The sequence below is a fragment of the Podarcis raffonei genome, chromosome 12 (assembly GCF_027172205.1).
Source record: "Podarcis raffonei isolate rPodRaf1 chromosome 12, rPodRaf1.pri, whole genome shotgun sequence".
In the NCBI taxonomy this organism is placed as follows: domain Eukaryota; kingdom Metazoa; phylum Chordata; class Lepidosauria; order Squamata; family Lacertidae; genus Podarcis; species Podarcis raffonei.
The window spans coordinates 22,666,842-22,673,009 of NC_070613.1; the positions used below are offsets into that span (position 1 = coordinate 22,666,842).

The following is a 6,168-nucleotide window of genomic DNA, read 5'->3' on the forward strand; positions in this document are numbered from 1 at the left end:
CTCTTTAAGGGTCATACAGGTTTTTTTTCAGAACCACAAGTAATTATGGGGTGATTGCAATCAGGAAAACAAGCATCTCCATCAGCGAAAGTCTTGAGTGAACAGGCTGTTGAGTGAGCAACAGATGATTCTTCTGTTGCACACTTGCCTTGCCTTATTCAATGAATTTTTCAGAGGGTCTTGTTTTTAATTGGCTGCTGTTCTTAAAACAAGCCGTCACTCTTTAAATGGAAGCTGCCATTCTCTGTCATGCCACAAATTAAAAATACAATAAAAAACAAACAACCTAGGCAGGGGTAAAGCACAGCTTCATTGCCGCACCATGGCTACAAGTCTGCATTTAAAGCACATTTAAATAGCCTTCCCCAAAGTATCAAGGGATCCGTAGTTTGCTTGATTGCTGGGAATTGTAGTTCTGCAGCTGCCACAATTCTTTGAGGAAAGCTATGTCCTTCTACATGTACGGTGTGGATGTAGGAGAGCAAATAGTGAATCAACTCTGCATCCCAAGTGGCAAACTCAGTTACTCGGACAGTAACCCAGGGCAGGCATGCAGAAGGATCCCAGAGAAAGCAAAAGACAGCACAAGGCAGAGGGGCTGGAGATGCATCTGTGCCTACCCAAACTACAGCAAGAACCAATAGTTATCGTGCACAGCAGAGAGAGTTTTAATAGCATCTCCCACTGAAGTCCTGCTGGCTTGAGAATTAGCCTGCTCCTCTGGAGTTAAATGGGGTGCGCTTTGCAGTTTTCACTTTCCCAGTAAATGTCTATTGCAGTCTTATAGCTTGTTCCTACGCACGTGGTCTTGGCTTTTTAATAGTCTTTCTGCAAGCTGCAGCATAACAATTTCTTTAAGAAACGAAAGGCAATTTATGAAAAGATGAAAAAAGGACTGTGCCTCATCGCTGTGTACTAATCCTCCGGTCTGAATGTATAAATAGTACTTCGCTGTCGGAAAAGACCTTAAGACATTGCGGTGCTATGTTTAGGTACAGCTAGATAAACTCACTTTGCAAAGCAGTCTTACGCAGGTGTCTCTGTGGCGCAATCGGTTAGCGCGTTCGGCTGTTAACCGAAAGGTTGGTGGTTCGAGCCCACCCAGGGACGGTTTCTGTTTTACTCTGCTAGCCGTCACAATTATAATACTTCGTTTTATCTGGGTACAAGGAGTCGGAGAGGGAGGGGGGAGGAGGAGGAAGAGCAGGGGAGGGGTCTCCGGCGACGGGGCAACAGCTGCGTCACGTGCGTCCCGATATGCGGCGGGTTGGGCGAGGAGACGCATTCGAGGAGCGAGGCAGCTGGACGGCAGCAGGCCTGCTCTGTAGCAGCAGGTCTAAGGGCCACAGAGGTCCAGGGGCTCTCCCCCTCCCACCCCGTGCCTCTTCCTTGCAACACCCGTGTGCAAAATGGATGCGTGCATAGGGAGCTCCGACTGCCCAGGGAGCTAGAGAAGCTGCGGTTGCACTGCCGGCTCCCTCCAGAGCAAACCTTGGGCGCTGGAAGCTGGCGCTCGCTTGCCTTTGCAGCTCCCCGGGGAAGGGCCCCGCAAGGGGGGCTCCAGCTCCCGGGCCCTGCTCTTTCTGCCCTGCGGAATCTGGGACGTTTTCTTCCGCGTCCGGCTCTGCACTCTCCTTCCGCGATCGCAGGCAGGAGGAGAGGGGGTCCCTCTACCCGGCAGATGCTGCTGCTGTTGCCGCTTCTTAGGCAGACCTTTATTCCACCCCTTTGCAAACGGTCCCTCCGGGTTGCTGCGGCGGTCTTGGTCGTCCAGCATTTATTTACCACCTTCCTCGGTGTTGGCTAGAGGACGAAAGGAAACCCCCGGCCGACCCACCCTCAGCCCAATCCTCCTCCACACACCCCTTTGAATGCATGGCGACGTTAATAATTATTGGCATATTGATCGAAGTGGAGAGAGCTGCGTTTAGGCGAGGGTCGCTCCGCTGCGCCCGAGCTCGGCTGCAGCCCCGTCACGCAGGCAATTGATTCTCATTACAGCGATCGTGCAAATAATCAGCTGCAGCGCTCGGTGGGGCACGTCGCGTGTCACAGGATACGTGTGTGTGTGTGTGTGGAGAGAGGGAGGGAGGGAGGGAGGCGGAGCAAGAAGTGGGTGCCAAGAGGAAGAACACTTATATAACAGGATCGATAGGAAAACAGAGCCAAATTCGCGTTCAGTTTCGTTCTCTCCTCTCTCTCCCTCTCCCTCAATTCTGATTTGCTGTTGCTGCTATTGACTGCCTCCCCCAGGAGAGGTTGGGATCCCGGCTGCACTTTGCACAACGAAGCTGCAGTTATTTTTCAGGCCAGTCGGCCACCCCTCCCCCCACTTTTCTTTCCTCCTTTAGCAAAAAGTTGGTAATAGCACAATTCTATGCGTGTCCACTCTGATGTAAGCCCCCTTAAGTTCAGTTGGACTGTAAATGTTGCCAGAACTGTAGGTGTCCCTGCAAAGAGTGAGGGAGCTCCGTCTACATTTTGCAAGCTTTTATCCTCCCCCCCGCAATATTCTTTCATTTCGCAAAAAAAGGGGTGTGTGCGGAAAGTATTGTCTTTTCTGGTCCTCTCCATTCCTTTGGCCAATTTAAAATTGCACTCCAGGTTGTTGTTTTTGGCTGGGGATGAAGACGGAACTGAGTTCCCCATTCGCATAAGATCTCGTTTACGCCCAGGGGTTTTTATTCTTCAGACTTCAACCCGTGCAAAGTAACGCTCTTATTTCGCTCAGAAAAAAAATGCATAATTTAAGAAAATTATCGGAATACCCAATACAAATCCACTTTATCCCTTTACCAGCCTCCTTTTACTTTTCTTCCTGTTTTATTTAAAATAATAACACTGAAAAGGAAGTCGAAAGGGCAACAGTTACAAGTCTTAAAAAGTCTCGACCTCTCATAGTTTCAACTTCCTATTTTTTATATTACATTTGTTCTCTAAAAACAGTCTTTGTAGGGGAAACTCCCCTTTTAAAGCAGAGGTTAGTTTTGTTTCTATTCCTTCCCTTTTTATACGCCTTTTTTCACCTTGGAGAAGAGCTATACTGTCCGCGCACAAAATGTTTTTTAAAAAGTGTCTGTTTTCATAAAATTCCAAGTAAATGGAAGGATAATGATTAACCCATGCATCCAGTCAGAGACATTTTATATTTCAAGAGAGACACCGAATAGTTTTGACACAAGCTTTCATGGACGACTGTCTTCTTAACCAACATACAGCTGCAATGTATATAGTCCAAGGAAGTTTATGCCATAACAAATAGGTTAGGCTTTCAGATCCCACAAGACTCTTCGTGGCTTTTGGTGGCGCAACAGAGTAGCTCTGGATTTTGAATACTTGGATCGCCCTATCACGCTTACGTGTTAATTTCAGCAATGGGGCAAGTGTTTGGCACCGCATAAAGGTCGCATGAGACTTAACCCAGCCCAAACGAAGCACCTCTGTGTTCAATGAGATTTACTCCTATGTTAGCATAGGTTGCTTCTCCCACTGAAACCTGCTGGATTTAAGAGTAGCTTAAGGGTAATTAAGTTACATAGGAATAAGTCTCATTGAACACGGGGTTTACTTCCGAGTAAACATGTATAGGATTATGTTGTGAAGTGCTGAAATTTGGCAGGATATTGCCTTTGTAGTTGTGCAGTACCATAATAAAGGTATCTTTATTATATAATGTGTTTAGTTATTATGGTGCATTACTCAACACATAAAGCTAGAACTAGCTTCTAAATCTCTTCGTGACGAATAGAAAAGTAGTTGGGAGCTTGCATCGGAGGAGCAATTAATTTTCCATATGGATATTCTCCATTTCCCAACCCCCCCTCTCAAATCAAATGTGGTTTTTTTTAAATAAAAACATCGATTTTGATAGAAGGGGTTTTGCTCTCAATGAAGAATGTAAAATGAAAATTCTAAACTTTTGAGGTTTTCTTTTACTGCTTCAGTAACAAGAGTACATTTTAAATATCTGTGTAATGCTGGTATTGTGAAGTGGAAAATTCTCCACCCATTGTCTGCATTATGAAAAATAATGGGATAAGCGGTTTTAAACCCAGTTGATTTCAACCGTACTTTAACATGCTTTTCAGAATCATAGGGACCCAGGAAACTGATTTGTACCGAGGCAGATACAAATCAGGGTCCATCTAGATTCTGTATTATCTACACTGACCGGCAGTGGCTCTGTAGGGTTTTGGAAGAGTCTTTTCTCCAAATCTACCCGGAGACACCAGGGATTGAACCTGGAACCTTCGGTACAGAAAACAAGTATTTTGCCGCTGAACCACTGTGGGCCTCCGTTTAGGATCTGCCCATACTTTATCTCAAGTTGATGGAAGATGTATGTGCCACTGCAGTGTGTATGTGTACACATACAGATATGTTCAATGCTAATTAAAACCTTTTTAAAATTGCATTTACAAGGCAAAATGCTATGGATCTTCACTTTCTCGGTTCCCCCCTGTTGGATTTTAAAGGGATATGACCTCCCTCACCGCAGTGTGACTTGTGACTTGGCAGATGAAATCGCCATTTCCTCCCACCTGTATGTCAAAATTGCGTTTGGGAAAAAGGCGTTGAGATATATCTATGTAAGTAAAGTGATTTAAAAAGCAAGTTTCAGGTAAAAACACAAAAGAAAGCCCATCTTTCCACCTGACATTTGACCAGTGTGTGGATGCGAGGGTCCCCATTCATTTCCACTGCTATTCATTTCCAGGTGGTTTTCCTCCACCCACCCACCCTCTCGCCTCCCTTCTTCTTTCACCTGCCTAGGAATCCTATCCCCACGCGGCAGCTTCCAGTTATCTGTGAATTCTCCTGCTGCAAGTCATCTTCTGCTGTCACCGCAAACGCAGAAGGCGTTTGCAAGTCCTGGATCGCCAAGCAGCAACCCAAACTGCTTCCAGGGACGAGCATGGCAGGGGAGGATTCGATGAAGGAAGCTTTCGCCCTTCGCCGCTCCCAATCTGGTGCCCTCCAGATGTCATGATTCCTACAGGCTCCACTGAACCCATGCACAACGGGCAACACCCCGAGGAAAAAGCCCTCTCCCCCAAGCCCCACACCTCAGCCCCGTGTCAAGAGACTCCAGAAGGCTGTGTTGTTCATTGAGAGCAAGAGATCATATGCGATCAGGACTGTGATATATATACGCTGGGGATGCGTGCAGGGATCCAACACAGGAAGCGAGCCAGGCTTCCTGGGGGTGGGGACAGCCCTTCGGGAGGGTAACCGGTACTGAAATGGGCTCTTTCCCCCATTGCTCACTTCGCTTCCTTTATGGGTCCACCCAAAGAGGCGCACGGGAGCACTGGAATGGGAATGGGACCCAGTGTTGTCATCAGCTCCCTGGAAAATCCCATTTTTATTTTTATTTTTTCTCTGGGTAGCTTTATTAAAGCTTCATGTGTCCCTGTCCGAAATGTGGCCCTTCTGCGCTGTGGGGCCCTCTGTGGCTCATTCCGACTGCGTGGGGCGCTGGTCTTCTGCCTCCCCACAAGTCCTCCTGACCAGATGGCTCCCCTCGGCCAGCAAAAAGAAGAGCGCAGCGCAGGGCCCAAGCAGCGCCTCGGCCAGGCCGGCCGTTCTATGTGCCGCAAACCCCGTGACTGCGCGTTGATTCGCTGCTACCAGCCCGGGAAGGGATCGGATAAGCCGCGTGGCCCGGGGAAGGGCCAATGGCAGGGGCAAGTGCTTCTTCCCGCCCTTCTGGAAAGGGAGCTATAAGAATCCCGTTCGAAGATGGTGTCTCTTTCCTTCCCTTAATCGAGGCCCATTCGAAAAGGGCGGGAAGCAAGGATCAAAGTAAAGAGGTCACGCCCGCCTTTTCTTAAATCCGGGTTAGGCGAAATCAGTGCTTTTTTAATGGGGTACGTAGGAGTACGCTTACTCCTAAACGTCTTCTTTGTCCATTTAGTGTATTTATTTTTCCCAATTTGAATTATACAGTAAAATGGTGGTTTTCTTGAGTCAAAATGAAGTACTCCTAAACATTTTTTTTTAAAGAAAGCACTGGGAGAAATAGTTTTGGTTTTGCTCGAAGGTGCCCTAATTTTTAACCCAAAAAAAGAGGAAAAGAAAAAGTATAGTTTTCTTTTCTCCTGACACGTTGGCCTGGAAGTTGTTTGGACCCTTTAAAAGGTGCTATTAAGGATGCAAAATAATATG

At 47.2% G+C, this 6,168-nt stretch overlaps 1 non-coding gene across 1 annotated transcript; it reads left to right on the plus strand.

The window, feature by feature from the left end:
- The first annotated feature begins 1,036 nt into the window (after positions 1-1,036).
- Positions 1,037-1,110, plus strand: TRNAN-GUU (transfer RNA asparagine (anticodon GUU)). The gene has a single exon. It is a non-coding gene; the product is annotated as a tRNA-Asn (tRNA).
- The last annotated feature ends 5,058 nt before the right edge of the window (positions 1,111-6,168 follow it).